Source organism: Mus pahari, chromosome 3, assembly GCF_900095145.1.
Source record: "Mus pahari chromosome 3, PAHARI_EIJ_v1.1, whole genome shotgun sequence".
Classification (NCBI taxonomy): domain Eukaryota; kingdom Metazoa; phylum Chordata; class Mammalia; order Rodentia; family Muridae; genus Mus; species Mus pahari.
The window spans coordinates 46,526-69,510 of record NC_034592.1 but is presented as its reverse complement, the minus strand read 5'-3'; positions in this window follow the sequence as shown (position 1 = coordinate 69,510).

The following is a 22,985-nucleotide window of genomic DNA, read 5'->3' as shown; positions in this document are numbered from 1 at the left end:
AAAATCCATTTTTTCCCCTTTCCTTTCCTTTCCTTTCCTTTCCTTTCCTTTCCTTTCCTTTCCTTTCCTTTCCTTTCCTTTCCTTTCCTTTCCTTTCCTTTCCTTTCCTTTCCTTCTTGCCTGCTTGCAAGAGATCAAACCAAGATTAAAACCCAAAATTCTCTAACAGCTTCTGGCAAGCATCTAAAACTTCCAATTTATTTAAAACTTTTACAGCCATCTGTGAAACCTGCTCTGCCCTCTCTCAACTTTCTGCAACCAACAAAAACACCGTGTTTGAGGAGATGATTTCCTAACTTTCAATAAAGCCTTATCTAGGAATATTTCTCACAATCTAGGGTTGGGGAGTTGTAAATAAAGTAACAGTAAGAATTGAGCTATATTTTGACCTTTATGAAATCTCTTTTTAATGTTTTAACCATAACTTTTAATTTTACCTAAATTATCAGAATCCATAACTTGAAGTTTTTCTTATAACTGAGGCTGTGTCCTATGATGAGGTCCACAGTTTCTGAACTGGGCTAAGAGACTGCCCCTGTAGCTTTTTGTCTTACCTGCTTCTTTAGTGAGCAGGGTTCCATCCTTATGGAACCTTGATTTACATTCATTTTTCAGTGCCTTCCTTTGCCACAACGCGAGCAGGGACCTGGGGGAATGCTCCTTTTGTTTCCTGAGCAATCTCTACAATCTTTTCTCAGGTGTCCCGGCTTTTCACACCAGAAACATGTCATTTCATTCCCTGGGGAATGCTTTTCATTCCTGTAAGTACTTCTGACATAGGTGCTCAATTTCTGTCCCTTCATCACTACAGTGTAGGCCTTTACTATGGCTGGTGAGGCATCTAAACATGTTTTCCCTTTCGATTCTGATTGCCCGATGGTAAAATAGATTTTCATCTTAACCGGTCTACTACCTACCGGCCCATCTGCAGCACGGTTTTGATGAATTCTATCCTCACTTGAGAAAAATAAAGCAGAAAAATGAAATAGAAAGAGAAAGAAATGAAGACTAACCTGCCCCGGTGTCCCTGTTCGAAGGCGCCATCTGCCACAGACAGGCCTCACTTTGGGTCCCTGATCTGCATGGAACTGGGTCTCTTGGTTGCAGGTGAGCGAGGATTCGGTGAATGACTGACAGACAGTTCACACGAGAGAGGGTGTAAAACTGAATGTATTGATCAGAATGAGCATCACATCTTTAATACAGATCAAACAAGAAAAGCAGGGCAGGATACATCTGCAGATACAGTGACACAAAACAAAGGACAAAAGACCACTGGGTGGGACCAGGCAGCTTGAGGAGGAAGCCAGGTGCAAGGCTAGTCAATAGTTAAACTCCACTGTCAGGGGTCCCCAGTAAATCCTCGATTATGCTGTTCCTTTGGGCCTAGCGGAAGAACCTGTTTTGGGGGGGTTCTGCAAATGTAATACCACAGCCCCCTACTTCCTAGGCCTTGGTAAGCTTTGCCCTGAGCTTGGCTCTGTTCTTTGTGATGCTGAATCGGTTTCACCTGTCTTTACTAGAAGTGAATTAGAATGGTAACCTTCTTGCTGAATTCTGAGCTCCTGGCTTTAACAAATTTTCAGGACTTTGGAACACTGGCTTTAAGGAATTTTAAGGACTTTGGAACACTAGTGGAAACCTATGGTAAAAATTCAATCTTTAAAGCATTAATAATATTGAAAGAGAGCATACACCATACTAGCATGCGGGTTGGGTTCATGTATATAGATTATTGGAAATGCCAGGACTCCAGGAGGCTGAGTCTTCTTGAGACTCTTTTTACTCAGGACTTGTTCCAGGTTTCAGGCCTGTTTCGAGCCACCACTAAAGTAGGCGTGGCAAAGGACACCAACACCCACCTCAGAGGAGAAGGAGAAGGGGAACTGGGGAGGGACTCTGTGAGGGGAGTACTGGGAAGGGGGCAGTGATTGGGATGTGAAAAATAAAAAATAATTAAATCTTAAAAAATAAATGACTCTGTCTCAAATGAATCAGGCAGAGAGAAGGTCAGAAATTTGCCCAGATGTCAACAGAACTGTGTTCTGGAAGTTCCTGGGAGAATCTGTCCCTTTGTGTTTCTAGTACACGGAGGCTGCCAGTATCCCTTAGCCCACAGCACTTTCCTCCACCTTCAAAGCCAGCACAGTAGACTCTTCCAACTTCTTGCTCTCTTCTATCTCTACTTTGAAGGGCTTCCATGATAACACTGGGTCCATCAGGAAGCCCTCCTTACTTTACTTAACTAAGATCAGCAATTCACAGGTTTGGTCCCATCCAGAACCACAATTACACTTCTGCATGCAGTATGGCATAGTCACAGGTTACCTTAATTCCATCACAGGTAACTTTGGGAAACAACTACCTTACCTACCAAAGTGTAAATGTAATTTTCATCTATAATTTTGTCTCCATGAAGGCTTGATATTTGTGTGTGTGTGTGTGTGCATGTGTGTGTGGGGGTGGGAGGTGTACATGTGGGTGTAGGTGGGTGTGTGTGTGGGTGTGGGGGTATAGAATTTCCTTATTTCTTAGAGCAGTGGTTCTCAACCTGTGGGACATGATTCCTTTGAGAGTTGAATGACCCTTTCAGAAGGGTCACATATCGGTTATTTAATATATCAGATATTCACATTATGATTCATAATAGCACCATTACAGTTAGGAAGAAGCAATGAAGTAATTCTATGGTGGGGGGTCTCATCACAACAAAAGGAGCTGTATTAAAGGCTCACAGCATGAGGAAGGTTGAGAACCATTGACTCAGAGGGGCTTTTTGTCTTTGTTTGGTTGTTTGTTTTGTTTTGTTAATTTGTTACAAAGTTCTATCCCACTGACTCATTCACTCAATCATTCAGTGGCCATTGAGGACGGTACATAAAACACTGTCTAGACACCAAATGGTTGGTTAAGTGCTCTCTTTTCTCACAAAACCTGCAGTGGTAAGCCAATAACAAAAATGCATCAATCTATTTCTATGGCAGTTTTATTGTTCTCCAATTGGTGTGAAAAAATATTGATCATGGGGCTGATGAGATGGTTCAGAAAGTTAGAGGTGGAGGTTGGCTGATAATATGAGTTCTGCCGATAGATCCTACCAGGTGGCATGAGAGTACCCTGACCTCTGCATGTGTGCTGTAACATGTATGTACTTGCACACACACACAGATCCACATGCATGTGTGCTTGCACACACTCATGCACACACTAAATAAAATCAATCAATAAATACAATTTTTAAAATATTGATTGCGCATAGGCATGCCCTTGCCCTTTCCTTTAGTGCTGTATCTACACTGTGTGTGTGTGTGTTTGGGACACTGTGGAAAAGTGTCCCATGTCACTAAAGCATGGTGGACATAGCATGCCATAACCGACAACCATGTGGAAAAGCATGGCAGCACTTCCTATTAAGAGTTTCAGCTGAACTTGAGCTTCTTCTCTGTTCTCATCCTGTTTCCTAAATGTTGAGGATGTATTGAAATGTACTTCCAATACCTTCCAATACACTACTTACTTTCTGAAAGAGACAAGTTAACTGTTTTGGTGAATTCTGAGTATGTATTAGTCAGCATAATTATCCAACATGTGCTTGAACTGACCAACACATTTGGGATGGAGGAAAGAGAAGGTCACTTCTTTGATCAAAGAAATCTGGAGCCAGGGAAGTATGGCTCTCTACCTGTTTGGGATCATGAGGAACTGAGTTTAATTTCTAGCATCCACACAAAAGCCAAGTGAGTTTTCATACAAGAAACATTATCAAAATTGAGCAGGTTGTACTTATATATGGGGAATACAAATACACACACACACATACACATACATACCAGCAGCAGCAGCAGCAGCAGCAACAACAACAACAATTAAAGAAAATTAAGTAAAAAAAAAAAAAAAGAGTTTCAGCTGAAACATGTAACCATGGTAACCTGAACTCTTCACACCTGCTTCTTCCTGTGATCCCCGCCCCTGCTAGGGTAAGCAATGCCATCATTTATGATTAAGTCCCTTTAGCTTCAGCATCATGCTGGTGGAATTAGTGGGATATGCAAAACTGCTCAGAATAAATTAGAGGGGGAAAGGGGACATTGTCGTAAGTCACCTGAATGAGCGATAAGATCACATTATGTGAGAATTCCCACCATAATTAGGACCTGCCTGTCCTGAATTTATCACTGCAGAAGAGTTTCCATTTGCAGTTTAATCTCTCAGCCCCCACTACATCTATGTACTCATCCTGATTGCATCTATGACATGGTGTCTCTGTTTAGAGGAGGTGGATAGAAAAGAATCCATCTTTCATCCAGCCATAATGAGGTTATTTTAAAAGGCATCTGAGGCTTGGGACATGTCTTAGGGCACAGGTCAAAGGGTTTTGTATACAATCACTAAAATTCTTTCAATGCCTCTGGAGCTCAAACCACATGTTGTTGCTATCTTACAAGGCTCACATGCCCCTGAAAGATGTGACCTCGGAAAAATCCTTTTAATGAGGTGCTGACAGGAGCACTGTCTACTCCCTGCTCCCCAGTACTGTCCTCCCTCTTCAGAAATAACATTTATATTTATCCTGGAAGATATGACCATAAAATTTAAATTTCAACTAAGCCTTTCATCCTAATTGTGAAAATGACTAATTAACTTTCTCCTCCAAAGAAAGCACAAGTACCAGTATCTATAGACTTCAGTTAGTATATTTCCTCATACCACACAAGCTTGGGACTGCACTGCTGACAAAGTTTTCCATATAAGTCACCTAAGCATGCTTTCCTGATGTCTAAAATTCCATATACTTTTTTCAGTCATTTCATGTCTGTTACTTTAGTCACCAAAGTCCCAAGGATGGACAAGGATAGTTGAAGAATATGCAAAGGAATTCAACTTTCAGGTATATTACCCCAAGATTGAAAACTAGAGCAATCACACAGATCCTTGCATGCCAGGGGGAGATGGAAACAACTAAACACCCATTAACAGAACTATGAACAAGAAGAAGATGTCTATAGAGACAATGGGATGTAGTTTGGTTTTAAAAAGGGATGATGATCTCACCTATGTAGCAACATAGATGAAGCCTGAGAGTGGTGGTAAGTGACAAATCCACATGCATGAGGACAAGTAGTATATGATTCATAATACAAGTAATACAAAATCCAGTCATCGAATTCACAGGGATGGAGAGTAGAATAGAGGTTTCTGGGATGAAAATGTGGGGTGGGAAATAGCTCTAGGTCCATGTTTATACCGGGGCTACAGCTACAAACAAAGTTTAAAGGAAATGATAAGGCTGAGGAGATGGCCCAGCTTGCAAACATAAGGATCTGTGTTTGTTCTTCAGAACCCATGGAAACAAGGCAGCCATGGAAGCACATGTCTGTCACTCCAGCACTGGGGAAGCTCACTGGCAGCCAGCCAGACTAGCCTTCTTAGAGAACTCCAGACCAGTGAGAGACCTTTACTCAAAAACATGGTGGTCAACTCCTGAGGAACAACATCTGAGGTAGACCAAAGGGTTTATATACACATGAACACATGCACACATTTTCACAAGAACAAATACAAACACTCAGATAAATTAGTGACATATACACATGCATGTTTACATTCATTCACACATGGACACACAGACACACACATATAAACTCTTTCTCATACACACATTTACTTCTTTCACTCACACACAGATACACACATGTAAATGCACTGTCTCTCTCACACATTTTACATTTATTCACACATGAACACAGACACACATGTAATTTCTGCCTCTCTGTCTGTCTGTCTGTCTCTCTCTTTCTCTGTGTCGTCTCTGTCTCTGCCTCTGCCTCTGTCTCTGTCTCTGTCTCTGTCTCTCTCTCTCTCTCTCTCTCTCTCACACACACACACACACACACACACAGAGGCACGCATGCGCGCACACGCACATACACACATTATTCTCAGGCTCCACCCATCCAACTTAGGTACAGCCTCACCTCTCTCTTCATACCCATCACTGCTCCGCCTCTTTCGTCTCTGTTTCTAAGTCAATTTCAGCGATTCTACCTTTAGAAACCCAGACACCCAAGCCTCTCTCTCTGCAGCTTCACTACTAAAGTATCTGTTCCATCAGGGGCATTTTCTCCTTACCTGTGTTTCTTGGCTCCTTAAGGCTTGCTGTGGTTCAACACAACTTTACCAATGGCTGCCACTAATGTTGGTGTCCTTCCACTCTTTTTCAATGTTTTGACAACATTACCATTAAGGGACAAATCCAATAATGTGTCACTTGCCCTCCACTCTATTTTCCATACCCTCACATCAGAGGCTACACAGTGCCCTCAGGGTAACTTTAGTGTTAGGTAACTTTGCAACACCAGCAGAGTACAATCTCCTTCACATCCTCCCTTTCCACAAGCACTTTCTGTCTTCCCACTTTAGGACTCTTACTACATTTCTATGACTTTCCCAATAACTTATTCCCTGCTAAGATTATCTTCCTAATATTCCAACTTCTTTTTTCTACTTCCTCTCTTCCCAAAGTTGGTGTGAGCATCCCTATTCCCTGAAGGTGTTAGCGTCTGCTCCCAGCCCAGTCCTCTCCCTGCTCTATGTTGCTGGATCATTCTCCGTGTTCTTATAACTCCCCAGTTGCTTATTCTGGATTATGTCTCCACCTTTCCCATTACTTACCTATAAAGCAAGGACTCTGTGTTTACTCCTATGTCCCTGGGCTCAGCATTTATGCTAACATGACAAAGTAGTTCACCATTAAGAGAGTGTCCTCCTTCTCTGGGATACATGATAAGAACAATCTTCCAGTCAAAATAGCAAATTGAAATAGAAGCAATGGATGATCCAGTCCTTGCAGGTTCAACCACATTCTACTATGAAAAGACGGGCCTGTTTCAGACTAGCCACGGTCAAGCAGGCTATGCTCCCACACAAGAAGAGTTAACCTGTGAGAATCATGTTTTCCCTTCCCTGAGGACTGATTGAATTCAAGAATGCAAGCCCAGAAAATAACATAACACAATTGGGAGCTAATGAAGTACTCATTGTGACTTGCCCTGGCTATGCCTCTACATGCAAGTAATTCTGTTTACATCTCTATGAGAAAAATCTGGGATTCATTTTTGTAAACTCAGAGCAGAAATCAGCTGCCTGGAGACATCCTGACACTGTCACAGCATTTTAGGGAAATTCCATGTAGTGCACAGTTTCTGGTATACTTCCCCCACCCCCCATGCATACTCAAAAATGTTTCTTTGCCCATGAAGGAGAATATGAAACGTCACCTATGAAGGCCAGTTCAGGGTTGATTTGTTCCTAGTTCCCAGAAGAACACGGTCATGTGAATTCTATTTATAGGTTAAATTTAGTCACCACAAAAATGTTCAATAACAGAAAGATGGCTGTGCCCCAAGGGAATAACCTACTCAAAGGAAATCCATTGATCACTGAGAACATGCAGGCCTTGGAAGATTTAGCCCATGTCTTCCCTGGCTGGAATTTGACCTGTGAAACCATACACCACCCTCGCCACACTGATCAGTTGTGTAGCAGGGCTTCCTTAGAGCCTTAATCCAAACCTCATTTGCTGCTTTTCCCTCATCTGGCCCAGCAGATGGTATTTCATGAAGCTGGCTTGAGTTAAGATAACTAGACAGCCTCGGTGGGTAGAAACATGAATGGCTGAAGGAGGCCAGGGTGAACTCAAGTGGCCTCTCTTCCAGAAAGGAGAGGAATGGAACCCATATAAGGTCTTGGGGTAAAATCCTTCTCCTCCTGCCCCCAAAAATATTGGAAGAATGTTATAGTCGGAATAAACAGCAGCTCATTCTGCACATGAATAGTTCACACAGTGTTCTCCTCACTAGTTTCTGTTTGCAATCTGTCATTCTGCACATTCTCATTTGAAAGACTGAAACAGCTTAGGTATCAAAATTCTATGAATGTGAAGACTTTCCCTCTCCAGGGAACATGATGCCAATCATGTGACAACAAAGATAAGATTTTCTTGATCTTTTTATCATTTATTTTCTGCTTGGCCTTCATGTCTATCCTTGGTCAGTCTTTAGAAATGTATGGATAATCTCTAGAACCTTTATCATTCCAAACTAATTCAAGTACACAAAGATACTCCCAAAGGTACAGGCCAGCACCAAGACCCAGGAGCTCCGAAGTATTGTCAGATCTTATGCCAATTCTGAATGTAAAATGCATATGCCATTTAAGTAGTAATTCTGCTTCTGGGAATTTGTACTAGGGGAAAGGGCAGATATGGAGCAGACAAAAACAAAAACAAAACAGGCAACATCATGGGCTCTGCTCAAAGTGACATAGGAGCAAAGACACCCAATGAGCCCTGGGTACCAAACAGAACAGGGGATTCAGGCGAACTTTCCAAGAGGAGAGGATGCTGTAAGAGTGTCTGCCTATACAGGTGAAAGGAGCAACAGAAAAGAATGCCCAAGTGGGTATAAGGCCAAGAGAGAACAGTATCAAATTGCAAACAAGGGCTGGAGCAAACATCTCAAAAGAGGAGGAGACCTAGAGAGGTAATAGTGGCAGGCATTAGCAGTGGCAACCACCAATGCCCACTTCTTGGGTTTGATCACATGGACCAACACAGCTGCTCACACAGCTTATCAGAACAATATTGAAACTGAAACCAGGCCATGGTGAGGCACATGGGTTTTATTCCAGTGGCCACTGGCCACCACAGATGCTCTCTACATTGTTGTTTGCTATCTGGGATGTTTTCCTTAAGCATAGTATGGAGAGTACATCAGAGACTGCCCAGGCAGAAAAGAAGGAAACAAGTCACAGATGACCACAGGACAAGCTGGGGACGATGGCATGAGAAGCGATCAGTGGTGGGATTAAAAGATACATGAGAATTAAAACTCATAGGCTTGAGCGGCCTGTCATACAGAGTGATAGAAACAGAGGTGTGAGCGTGCCTCCCGACTTCCAATTGGTGGCATGAGGTAAGAGCATAGTAATATTTACCAAAATTGCCCAGTGCCTAGTTCCTAGGGAACATTCTCTTAGCCCCCATATTTGATTTTATTTTCCCTCCTCCATGAAACTTCATAGCCAATGTCTTCAGGATAAAGTTCCACTCACTCTCCAAGGCCCATCCAATGTGAGAAGCCATGAAGTCTTTATCGGAAACTCACGCATTGCTGCTGTCTGAAATTTGCCCGTTTCTGTCTTATCGCTTATCAATTACACAGACACTTCCTTTTTCTCCCTTGTCAATCTCCAGCAGCAAAGGCCACACACACTTTCACACTCTGTACTGCCCAACAGTATTGCTTGGGTGTGGTGGACACCTAAACAGTGGCAATGAAGAAACTATGTGTCTCTCTCCCCCTCTCTTCCTCTTAGAGTTTGGTCTTTTCAGCTTTAAGAATAGAAATAGCATGTGTTTCTTGCCCCAAAAGAATCTCAGAGAGTTGGAACAGTGTTTTTGGATGCCCACAGGAAATTCTCTTAATCTGTAAATAGCCAATAACAGCACAGGAAACTATCTTAGTGAAAACATGGTGATGAAGCAACGGGGTCTTATTATCACCTCCTTTTTATACTGCACAGAACACTGTGAGAGTCATTTCCAAAGGAATGTTTTCCAAGTATATATAAATAGTCAGGTCAGCTTGGTGAAAGCGTGTTTCCAAGATAGAATGATAAACTCAGCAAGATAAAAGGGGTCAAATGGACAAGATGAATTGCCTGGCACTTTTATAGATACCACTTGCGTGCATTGTTGGAAGCAGTTGCATGAGAACTCAAGCATTCTGTGGGCCTATTTCATTTTAAAGACTCTAACAGATAACTTGAATCTAAAGTGAAAATTAGAAACGTGGAATGGGTACTTGCTGCACACATCTGATGACCCAGACTCAATCCCCGAGACCCATGTGAGTGTGGAAGGAGAAAACCAGTTTCACAAAGATATCCTATGACTTTCACATGCATACTGGGGTGAGTGCGCACACATATGTATATGTGTGCACACACATTTGTATATGTGTGCACACACATTTACAGTGATAATTTTTAATTCCTATTGTTTTTTATACATGAGGATTTTGTCTACATGTACAACATTTGTGTGAGTATGTGTGTGTGTGTGTGTGTGTGTGTGTGTGTGTGTGTGTGTGTGTGCATCTGGTGTCTGAGAAGGCTAGAGGAGGGCATTGGATGCCCTGGAACTGGAGTTAAACAATTGTGAGCCACCATGCTGTAGGTGATGGGAACTGAACCCCAGTCCTCTAGAAGAGTGCCCAGTGTTCTTTATCACTGAGCCATCTCTTCAGCCCTAGTAATAATATTTTTAATTAGAAAAATAGTTTTAACTAGAGAAAGATAGTTTATACAACTAAAATCTTCTTAATGCTACTGGAAGTCAGAGGTAAACACATATTTGTGCAAGACATAAGGCTGATCCTTGATAAAAGTTACTCAACCTGATGCAATGCTTCAGCCATTATAGTGACGCAATGAAGCCCCTCCTGAAGTTGGCCTTACTTTCAAGATTATCACAGGCCAATCCTCAGTTTCTCAATGCACCAACCCCCACAATTTATTTTTTTTTTCCAAAAAAGGGTTCCATCATCAAATTATTTAAGAAATGCATATTATTGTAATTTCTTGGAGAGTCACTCTGTACATTGACCCAGTGGTGGCTCTAATGGTGCCATTGTATGTAAACTTCCACTATCATTAAATGCTCTGTTTTAACAACTTCTTTTGACATGGACCTTTAAGAACTAGAGATACCCAAATCAAAATAGTGTTTCCCACAAGGCACTTAGAGAACCTCGAGACCTCTGCCTCAGTTTCTAGTCTTTCCTCCTTTGTCACCTTGTTACTTCAAAATTCAACATCTGGAGGACACTTTTCCTCAAAGCCCAATGAAGAAATCATTGATTTCCTTTGAGATTCCTAATGAGTGATTATTTTGTTTTACCACTCACTGAGAAGTCTGGGACATTTACTGAAGCTTTTGAAGTAAAAACGATTTAGTTAAAAACAGCAATGAAAAAGTCACAAACCTCCTGCCCACATGTAGCCAGCTTACTCTTGTGTCCACATCTCCCGTCTCCACCAAAATAAAGTTTCTCTCTCTGTCTATCCCTGACTCTCTCTGTCTTGCCTGTCTTTTTGTCTGTCTCTCTATGTCTCTGTCTCTCTGTCCTAGCTTGGATGTTCTATAAAGTCTGTTGGGGGTTGCCCTTCCCAAGATGGTCCCCTTTTCATTAGAAATCAAAACAAATGTTGCTTCTTCCTCCCTGAGCCCCAGGCTAGAGTCTAACTTGAGCTCTCCTTGTTCACAGAGCCCAGTGATTTTTTTCCCACCCTCTGCAGCAATTATGACTCTGGGGAAATGCATTGTCTTCATCTCAACCATACGATAAAGTTTGCAGAGTCAAAAAAGCTGTCTATCTTACCTCCTTCTGCATGCCCCAAACTCTTAACTCAGAATGGTCATGCACTAGGACATGAGCAACCCAAATAGAAAATGTAATGGATGGTGTGTGTTTCTGTGTTTGAGTGCACATATGTGTGTGTATGTGTGTGCATGTGCATTTGCATGTCTGTTATATGTCTGTGAGTCTGTGCTACAAAACCTATGGCATTGTTAAACATTTCAAGGATCAAAGGAGCAGCCTGAAAAATCACATCAACTGGGCATCATTATACAGGGTTTTCTGTAAAAACTATAGGAAAACAAGACATAGAAAATTTAGTTTCTGTCTTCAGTCACCTTTCTACTGACCTCAAATATGACTGACCAGTTTGGAGATCTAAGTATATCCTAAAGACTTAGTGGGCTGACCAATTCCTGCTCAACCTTTTAACCGGGTGCCCTAGTATTTAGTCAATGAGAAGTTTACCTTGGTCCCTCAGTGCCAATGGCTTAGAAGAGGCTAGTTTTCCACTGCATAGAGGGCTGCCTGGAGGATATTGGATAAGTGTACTTCATTGCCTCCTCCCTGTGCAGGCACTAACACACCAGGCCCAAGGTCAAGAGCTCAGGCATGAACAGGCTGAGGAAGTTGGGGGTGGGAGCTGTACAGAGCTGCTGGTGTGTGTGCTATCAGCCGAATGAAGAACATCTGGGTCCTGTCAGTGCTTCCCAGAGCTCTCCTTTGTCTAACTGCAGTACGAGCAAATTAAGATTGATAAATTGTCTGGCTGTTTCTGGCTTTAAAGATCCCAGATGTGCTGTTAAATTAATGGTTGCTCTATCTCCCCTCAATCTGACACCAAAACAGAGCCTTGAAAACATCCCAGACCCCAACTTCCCCAGTCATCCCAGTATACCGGGGCAGTGTGGCTTCTTTTGGATAGATTCCAGTACACAGCCTTGTCCATTCAGTAAGTTGTTCCTTGTGCACGTGCTTGTGTGTGCATGTGTACAAGAATAATCATAGACATATGTGTTCAGACTAGGAGTCATTGTAGCCATGGGAAGTGTGTATGCTCAGTCTGGACCAACATTTTGCTATACATCTGGAAACACAAATTGTTGAACTTACCCAATGTTCTTAAACACCCAACTGTCCACTACAGAATAATTTCAAGGAAAAAATGAGATCATTTGTGTCATTTGGAAATTATGGCTTTACAAAAATATAACACACTACTAATAATACCTAAGATTGTTCTGTTCTTACTCTTTGGCATCCTGTTCAATAATTTGCTCTCTCCATGGTGGACAGACTGTTAAGTTTATATCAGTAGGAAACAATCAACCATAGCTTGAGGGAAAGAATCCTAGGCACTTTGCTAACATCTCTCTGAGATTCTAGAAATCAAACATAATAGGAAATGGCTTCCCAACGCTCATTCTGATACCTCAGTCTCCAAGTCCAAGAGGAACGTCTCTCATAATGGTGTTTATTTCAAATGCAACTAACAAGCAGGAAGTATTTTAACTGACAGCTGAGCCTTGTAAGAAGGCAGCAAGACCAAAAACGAAACAACTGCAGCAGAATATGAGAACACATGCCTCGGAAGATGAGGCAAGAGGATTATAAGTTTGAGGCTAGATTGGTCTATATACAGCCTTTCTTTAACAACTGTGATTGGAGATTTCAACACTTATAAAATTAGAGAATCATGCACCTATAGTCTCAGCTACTCAGGAGGCTGAGACAGGAGGGTCCCTTGAGTTCTATTAAAGAAATAGGCATTCTTCTCCCACACTGTGTGACCACAGAACAAGAGTTCAAAACCAGCCTTGGCAATATATCAAAATACCCCAACCTAATCGAATTGGAGAACTGTGGATAGACAGATGCCCTCTGACCCCCACTCCCAGAGAGAAAATTCTAAGGGAAGAGATGAGCAATTAATCTATAAAACATGTACAATGTCAGGCAATGATTGATGCTTTTTTGGAAGATTAAAAAAAAAAAAAACTAAATCAAGGAATCAGGGAGAGAATGATGGGGTGTTACCTCAGATAAGATCCTCAGAAAAGGACTACTCTCACTTAGAGACAACAGAGCAGTCATGAATGAAGTGGAGGGGGGAGGGGAAGAGGGTTTTCTGGCTCAGCATCATGGCCCTGTCTTCTGTTTCCCTTCAGTGTCTCTAGATAACTATCAGACAGACCACACTGGAGAGAAATCTACCAGTCATTCCAGAATGCCAGTCAGAATTTCAACTTTGGAAAAAAAGAAAACTGGGAAAATCTACTAAAGTCTCCAAACTACCATTTAAGTTTAGGAATTGGAAAAGGCCAAAACATCCTAGAGCCTGAAGTATTCCAGTTATCGCAACAGACAGAATGAAGAGTATCCTGAAAGCAGAGATGGCGATGGCACGAAGCGGGTTGGCAGAAGGAAGGAAGCAGGCTCTCTTTAAGCAAACGTTGTCAGATGCTCCTGGTCCCCTTGTGATTCGGTGGGAGGTAAGCCTGTCCAAGCTAACCAAGCTAATCCTTTAGGGTCAGGCTTGTCCCCAAGATGCAAAACATAAGCTCTGTCACTCTTCTCAAGGTTTTATGAAAAGTCTCAAGTACACAGCATAAAGCATATTGACCCATTATCAGGACCCCCAAATTGACATTTTTTCATGTTTTTTTAAAACTAGATAATATGTACATAAATTTTTAACGGGATGAAACACACACCAAATGCTACATCTTCTTGTGTTTTGTGCTAAAAACTTAATTTCCATTTCACTTGCTTGACTTCAAGACAAAGCAGTTTGGTCTAGGAAGAAGACAGGTTACTTAAGTGCCTGCCAGACAAGCATAAGAACCTGAGTTTAGATTCCTAGCACGCAGGTAAAAGATGGCCATGGTGGTCATGCTTGTCACCCTGGAGTTGGAGAACAGAGACTGGAGGATTCCTGGAGCTCAGTAGATGCCAGACAACCTTGCCAAACTGAACAACCCCCAGTAAAATAGCCTGTCTCAACACACACACACACACACACACATACACAAACACAAACACACATATACACACACACACACACACACACATACACACACACACACACATACACGTGTACACACACCCCAAAATTGTAAAAATTGAGCAAAGTGACATAAATAGCTAAGAATATCTTGGTTTTCTCAGATCAGATCTTTCTTTCCAGAAGTCATTTTATTCTAATTTTAGCCTTAAGCAATACTTGAAGCAATGTGTGCTGAAAATATTTGACCCAACTTAAGTTAAAATAAAAACCATCTTTAACATTGGAATGTCTGTGACTCCCATACTCGATCATTGACATCATTGACCTTAGCCCTTTAGATGAAACAGTGAGTGTCTCTTTGTAGAGTTCCTATGGCTGAAAAAGAAACCAGTGAGGTGTGGATAATTCAAGTAGCTCATGTGTCCCGTGAATAGCCAGTCTAACTGGCATCTAATCCAAGCAGTTTCTCACTAGTACGGATTCTCAACTGAAAGATCTGAGCAACATACATCTCTAACTGTTCTTCAACAAAGAGTAGGCTTCATCTTTAGCTCCAGGAGCTTCCAGTCTTCTCCCAGAAATACCCTTGCATTTTTAAAAAAGGGTTAGTGATAATCAAATTTTGGGAATTCCTGATTGTCTATAAGATTAATTTTGGAGAAAAAAAAATCTAACCTTATAGACAGCTCCTTTCTCGTATCTCTCAGCTATTGGTAATGTTCTCAAAAAGTCTATCATTTGCTTCTGTTTTAGATTCTCTTTGCAATGACTTAAGTTATTCTCACAGAGAGGTTTTGACACCTCTACGTATGGAATATACCAACAATGACCACAGTTTTATGTCTGGTACTTTTCAGATCAAGCAAAAGATGCCTGCTGAGCTCTGGCCTCAGGCTCCATTCAGCATAGCAACCTCCTACAGAGCCACTTAATTAACCCCCTCCAGCAAATAAGGAGACTTACAAGGATACTTTGTTTCTCTGTGTCCTCAAATAAGCTATGGTGTGACAGAAGTGATGCCTTGGCTTCAGAGTCCCCAGTGACATTTCTATTTGCCTTTCCAAAGAACTGAAGAAGGCTAAAAAGGTTGGTGAGAATCTAGATTTTAAGTAGCCAAGGTTTACAAAGACCCAGTTCTCTTTACACATTCCACTCCTGATCTGCCAGTAGAAGCCACTAGCTTTTCTGTTTGCACTTCCAATGTTCCAAAGATTAGTTACCCCTCAGGGTCACAGAGAAAAGACAGGGACAAGATTTAGAAAAATCACCCTATTTGAAACCTACACAATCATCTCACTTTCTATTCTTTGCCCAGCTGCCTCTTGCTCACATGTAACTTCTATCGGTATGACCAGCAAGCCACATATAAACTTGTGAGGTATGTTAACCACTTCTGTTCTTTCCTTTGCGATGGTTCCAAATTGGTCACTCTCATGATTGAGTCAGACTGGAGAGCCCTTACAAGGGAAAAATTCATATTCCCATTTCTCAAACGGGCCTTGCATTGCCCCAGCCACTTGTTAACACAAGAGCAGCAGCTGACCTGTATTTCCTGGACATGCGCAGATGGGACACAGCACCTGTGCAGTACCATAGGGAGATATAGCAAAGAAGAGTCTCTGTGCCCAAGACTTCTCACACACCATGTAACCCCCCCCCCAGTGGCCAGTCGCACTCTCACGCTCTCTCTCTCTTCCCCCCTCTGGTGATTTGTTTTAATTTGTAGTTCATAATCAAACATCTGCAGGCTCTACCGAAGAATCATTCAGTTCACTGACCAAGGTATGTTAACATGAGGCTGCTACATGAATATGTATATAGAGGGACAGATACTTCAGTTCAAGAAGTGGGAGCCAGGACAGGCTAAAAGCTGTGCCCTGGAGCCAACCATTAATCATATCTACATCACACCTACCCTATATGAGCTGGCCTTGAGGCAGGATGAAAACCATGACAACATTAAAGAAAAGAAAATCCCTCACACTCAGGAGTCTGGTTAAGGCTTGTCTCTGTCTCTGTCACTGCTGACAGCCCCATCCGATGGCAAGACACACAAGGCCCATTGAGGAGACCTGATGCCTCTCTGAGACATGGGCCCCTCCTTTACCCAGAGTCTCCCCAGTGACCTTGCTGAAACTTCCCTGAGTGCATGATGGCTTCCTCCAACTTTTCTTCCCGTGGTCTTCCCTGGTCTGTGGTAGTATGATGGCTCTCTGCCTGTCCTGGCTCTCAGATCATCTCCTTCCTCAGAGGTACCCCCCTACATGGATATGCTCATATCATCAGCCTCATTTCCACCTGTCAAACTTATCTTAGCATCTACTTTTTCCAGGACTCAAACTTCCTAGCCTAATGGCCCTTCTGTGAAACACAACTGTGGCTAGAGAGATATAGAGGAATCCTTGGTGACAGGCCCTCAGCTGGTCTGGACACCTGTCATGTACTTTCTTTCTTTTATAGTCCAAAAGGGCAATGCTTTGATGCTTGTAGACACACATATTTAGAAAGGGAGACCGACAGACAGAGACAGAGTCACAGACACATACACACACACGCACACAAATGGGGAGGGGGGGGGCAAGAGACAAAGAAAAAGGGGAGAGACATACAAAGACAGAAAGAGAAGGAGAGAAAGAGATGAAGATGAATTGGGAGACTCCTTGCCTCAATTTGTGTTAAATTTGTTCCAGTTTCTCCCCTGCCTTTAGCCATGTGTGAATCTTCAGCACCTGCCCCTGGTACATACTTTGGTAGAGATTATAAGCTTCATTCTTCATTTTTGTCCTCTATAAAAGAAAAAGTTTCCTGTGAGGTTTCAAGTATAATTAATCCCTTTCTTCTCAATGTGACCCTCCTCCCCAATGGCTAGGGAACCTTTTCATGCTGAAGTCCTCTGTTTTTAACTCTCTCACGGGTTTCTGTCCCTATTCCACTGTGATTTGTCAGTCTTTGTCTACCTCAATAACTCCTTTGAAAGTAGCAGTGGGTCAGCCTAGTTGCTGACTCTTCTGCCAACCTTATCCTTGTTAAAGATGTTTGGAATCCAAATGTTCCCCTGCTGGGCTATAGAGGATCTCTCTTTTGCAAGCTAAATGAAGGTGACAAATTCAGAATTTCTAAGTGGAAATTTCAGAAAAGATACCTTTCTGCTTTCTGCTTTAGTAATCTGGAAGAAAAATAAACAACTCTCCCTGGAAAGAGGACACTCTCTTTGATGACCTTTGCTAATCCAGGAACTCCTTGGGGGGTCATTTCCACCTCTGGACATAGGGCAGAATCCTGGGGAGGGTCACTGCCCCAGATGTGGCTGGCGCCTCCTTTTGTCCCCTAAGCTATACACAGGTCTTATTTTATCTTCCTGGTGATGTAAACTTTGGCTCTGACTCAAGGTCCTTGTGGAGGTTTGTGTGAGGAGAGCCCCTGAATCTGTGCAAACAGTACCTGCCATTGTTTTCTGCCATTTGTTTTTTTTTTTAGCTCCTGTTTCCTTGCCTAAGGCAGCAAAGCTGTCTCCAAACTCTATACCAGGAATTCTCAGGTTGTAGCCAACAGGAAGAACCAGAGGCCCAATGCCACATCTCACAAAGCATTGGCCAGGCCCGGTGGGACAAGAGTAGACCTCACTCCTCCTGCTGGAACTGTGATTCCCAAGCTTCCCAGTAGATCTGGCCAACAACTATCAGGGCAGCACATCAGCTCAGGGTCCAGTCCCTGGTTTAGCTGAAATGACTAAAATAGAAGGCTTTTCTAGGCAAACAAATAACAGCTTTTTTTTCTCTCTCTCTACTGCTTGTTCCTGTTTCTATTTTACTGTCCTTGGGGAATGTAGAAAAAGCAAATATTATCTATAGCGATTTCCTCTTATTAGTGACCACATGCAGGAGGCTTTATGTCCCCAAAGAATTTGTGGCCTTTCCCAAGATGATTTTCTCTAATATCCTCTCTCCAGTTATTTATTGTGACATTTTGAAAATAAACAACCATACAACCAGACACAGCCTGGATAGAGATGCCTGGAGTGAGGAGGGATGCTTTCCAGCCGTCTGCATAGAGGGATGGGATGACGCCTTAGCCTGCTAAACTGGGTTGAGTTCCTCCAGTCACCCTTAAAGGCTGCAAGACCACACATTCCACAGCTTCCTGTTCCAACTAAAAGGCAGTCACTTTGAGAGACAGATATCCCCATCCCTAAATGTAAATCTCTTGTGGCTATCCATAGGGTTCATGCAGCATTCAGGCAAGGTCTGGGGTTTACATAGTGTGTTGAAACTAAGCCTTCAACAATTGTTCATCAAGTTCAATCTTGGCTTACAAATAGCCCTGCTAAGAGGTAAGGAATTCCGTCCTCCTTGGTATAGATACAAACCCTTCCATCTAAAAGCATGCTTTCTAAATCTAAACTTCACTGCAGATGTCCTAAAATGGGAGAAATCAAGCAATGAGATGTAATGGAAGACGTAATTAATTGTCCTAGAGCTGGTGACCAAAATCATAATGAAGCAGGCCAGTCTTTGAAGACTTGAGTAATCCCTGAGTGACAGAAGAGAAACAAGACGCAGCCCACCATCCCGCCGCATTTGAGGGTTTAGACACATCTTACTGTGCACCCTGGAGATGTCTCCCAAAAGCAATGTCTTCAACCCTTTCAGCTTATCCTTTGATATCTCCACAGACAACTTCAGAAAGGAATGATGCCTTTGCAGGTGATCCTTGTACGAAGCTACCTGCATCCCCAAGAAATCACTAAAGTTAACTTCTCTAACCTGAATAATGCAATGAGCCCGAGAGGCCCAGTGGCATACAAAATAGGAATGGAGTTGTTGCACCAACCACATCATCACTTATATACTTCATGTCCCATGAGACTGAAGTGATGAGTGGGTACCATAACACGCTTTTAGAAGCTGCTTTCACACTGAGCGTCACCTCCTCACTTTGGTTCAGGAAGTAACTACGTGCAAGGTGAGAGCAGGCATCTCTGCCTTCATTCTCTTTCCATCTCCTTTACCTTGAGTGGAACTCCTGCTTAACTCTGCCTAAGTATGGTAATCACTGAAGGAGTGTCTGCCTATCTAACCTGTCTCACTCATTCTCAAGGCTATAGGCATGAAGCTAAGTCATTGTCCTAAACCGAGAGTCAGCTTGTATTTTGGAAATAGCAAGGCCTTGTGGGCAAATCATCCACGGTGATGAAGTTGTACCCTAAATCAGAAGTGGTTATTCCTTGGCAAACAGTGTGTCATCTTAAACAGTCAGGACTTGGACTACCTTCAAGGCTGAAGCAGAGACACCAACCAAAGAAAGCCCCCTTTGACCATGAACACAGCTACCTGCATGCTTTCTTGTTCCAAACTCTTCTCTATTTAAAGCTAAATCTCATATCAGTACCCAGAGATGAACTTGGGGTCAATGGACTCCTTCTCCCAAGATATCACTTTTAGTAATGTAATCTTTATTGTGAAGTGAATCAACACAATACTTAGGTGGGAGTTTTTGCACTCTACAGAAAGAGGGAGACTGAAGGGACCTTTGTTGACAGTTAGAGGTAATGACAAGATGCTGGTCACAAGAATGACTGTATTATGAGAATTTTCAAAATGGGCACTGTAGCCTACCTCAGTCCATACCTGCAATGCAAAAACCACAATTTCCTGAAGATGGTGAAATTTCTTCAGAATGGGCACAAGGAGAGGGCTCAATCAATACAGCACTTACTGTACAACATGAGGAACTGAATTTGATCCCTAGCATCCATGTTTGTAAAAAATGTCAGGTATGAGGAACAATGCGTGTCTGTAGTCCCAGAACTACATGGACAAAGACAGGATGGCCACTGGAGCTTATTGGTAACTAGGTTCACCAAACCAGTGAGATAAGGTTTCATGAAAGACCCTGTCTTTAAGTAAGAAAGTAAGTAAGTAAGTAAGTAAGTAAGTAAGTAAGTAAGTAAGTAAATAAATAAATAAATAAATAAGATGAAAGACAAATGAGGAAGGCACAGGATGTAAAACGCTGGCTTCCATAAGCCTTCATGCATGTGGATGTGCATGCACACACTTTTTCTGAATTAACTTAGAGTAACTGTGATATATTTTCAGAAACTGACTCTAATCACCTTCAGTTCTAAAAGATGCAAAATTCATCAGGCATGTCTTTATCAAGAATTACTATGATTTCTGAAGACACTTTAAATGTATTAAAGAGGTATACACTAGAATTATCATCATTAAAAGTATTTATGTATTTATTTATGCATTTTGAGAGCATGTGTGATTGTGTGTATCTGTGCATGTATATATTGTATATGTGCATGTGCTTGTTTATGTGTGGGTCTGAGTGTGTGTGTGTGTGTGTGTGTGTTGGGGGGGGGCAACTCTCAGAAATTGGTTCTCTTCTGCCACCTTGTGGAATCCAGGGATTGAAGTCAAATTGCCAAACCTGCTGAGCCATCTCATTGGCTCTAAAACTTAAAAAAAATTCAAAACCTGAGTTTCTTCTGGTTTATTAGAAAGTCCTAGAGACATTTATAGAAGAATAAAAGCAGGACATTGGCCCTGGATGACTATACACTGAAGAATGTAGGACTAGGCAGGGATATCCTCGGGCTCATAAAAAAGTAAATTAGACAGCAGACGAGGCTTGGGCATCATGAGGACTCTGGTCCCATGGGAACAGAGATTTGTGACTTGGAGAAAGACCCAGTTATTCTTGCATGGGTCGTTTGGGAAGAGATGAGAGAAGGCTTTAACACTAGGTAGGGATGTGCCCATTCCGTAATGAGAAAATGGAAACTACTTCAGGACTCTAAGCAAGAAGTCTAAGCTGACCAGCTACAAAGTGCTGAAAGCCAGGCACCAGGAACCAGAACAGAGATTAAAAAGTGTTGGCTACAGAGACATGGAGCAGGAAAGAGAACAGAAACATTCCAAAGGCAAGATGAGAGCGACATTTCAAAGGCACAGTTCATAGGACATGGTGACTAACTATCTAACCCAAATCTCCCTGGAGACCTGCCATCAGAGCCTGCCGGCGTCATCTGAGCAGAATACCATGTGTGATTCATTTTCCCAAAATACTCTTTGCAGGGGACAGACGTAAGGAAGAATCTTTGCTCTGGCAATTCAAAAGGCAATGCTGGAATATTTCGTCGGAAGACCACATTACAGCTTTCAAAGAAGGAAATAATTGTGGGTTGAACCTGAGGCCCACATATTGAAGAGGAGATGAAATGCGGTGAAATGTGGCTTGCTCTGTAAGACTGAAGCCACTGAGCTCCCATCCTGAGGTCTCCCTTGCTGTCAACGGTATCATTGACTCTTGAACAAATGGGAACCTACACTCCCTCCTGTCCTAAAAGGCAGTGAGTATTTTACAGAAGATACCTGGCACCCATCATATGCCTGCCCTTCCCTAAGCTAGTCCCATGCCCAAAGAGTCCTCCAGGGTGAGGACTTTGACAGCCCCTGGTAGTCTCTAACCATTGCACTCCTAAGCCATTGTATAGAGAAGACGTTTGAGGGCTCCAATTTCCTATTTTTTACACATCATCTAAAGTCCTATACTTCAAGTATGAGGCAGCTTAGTGCTGTCTCTTCTACCTTTAACCAATTTCAGCAGGCTGAGGACAGCTAATTCTGATTACCCCACTGATGTTAATACTGCTCACTGCCCCCCCCCTCCGTTACCCCTGATTGGTCAATAAAGATGCCTACAGTCGATAGCTGGGTGGAAGAGAGGTAGGTGGGGTTTTGCTTCCTAGGCTTGGTGTGTGAGGCAGAACCATAAGAGGTAAGAGAGTAGGTAGAGAGAAGATCCCATGGGGTAAGGAATCATTAAAACTGGCCCTGAAGCCTGGCCAGTAAGAGTAAGAGGGGCCCAGGTGGAGCCCAGCAAGTCACATCACAGGGTTATTGGCAGGGAAGTAGACGTAATAGCTTAGAGGGCAGATTCTGCTCAGCCCTAGTGCTTTTAGGGCTTATTAGAAACATAAAGGTTGTGTGTCTTTTATATGGGAACTGGATGATCCAAGATGAGATACAAACCCCCAGTTAGTTTTAAACATTTGCCCCAACAGAAGGAGAGAAGAGGATCCTACTCCTCGAAGGCAATAGTAACAACTCTCTCCTGAGTCTCAGTCCTCACCTGAGCACGGCCTTCAGTGTGATTCAGATGCCTCTTGGAATGTAACTCCCCGCTTAAATAAAATTCACCCAAGAACTCTAAGCACATGTTCCCATACTCTCTATTTTTAGTCCCTATTTTAGTACTCAACTGTATCAGTGAAGTCTCATCAAAAACAGACTGCACTGAAAGCAGCTTATGTGTGCATGTGTCAGAATGCCATGTGGAGGTCCTCAGACAATTTCAGCTGTCGCTCCTCAAACACCATCCATCTTGGGTTTTCCAGGGGTGTGGGGAATTCTCAGTGTTTGGGAACTCATCAGGTAGGCTAAGCTGGATGAACATGGAACCCCAAGGATCTAGATGTTTCTACTTCCTCAGCACTGGGAGTACATGTGTGACATCACACCTTGTTTTTCAGGTTTTAAATCTTTAAC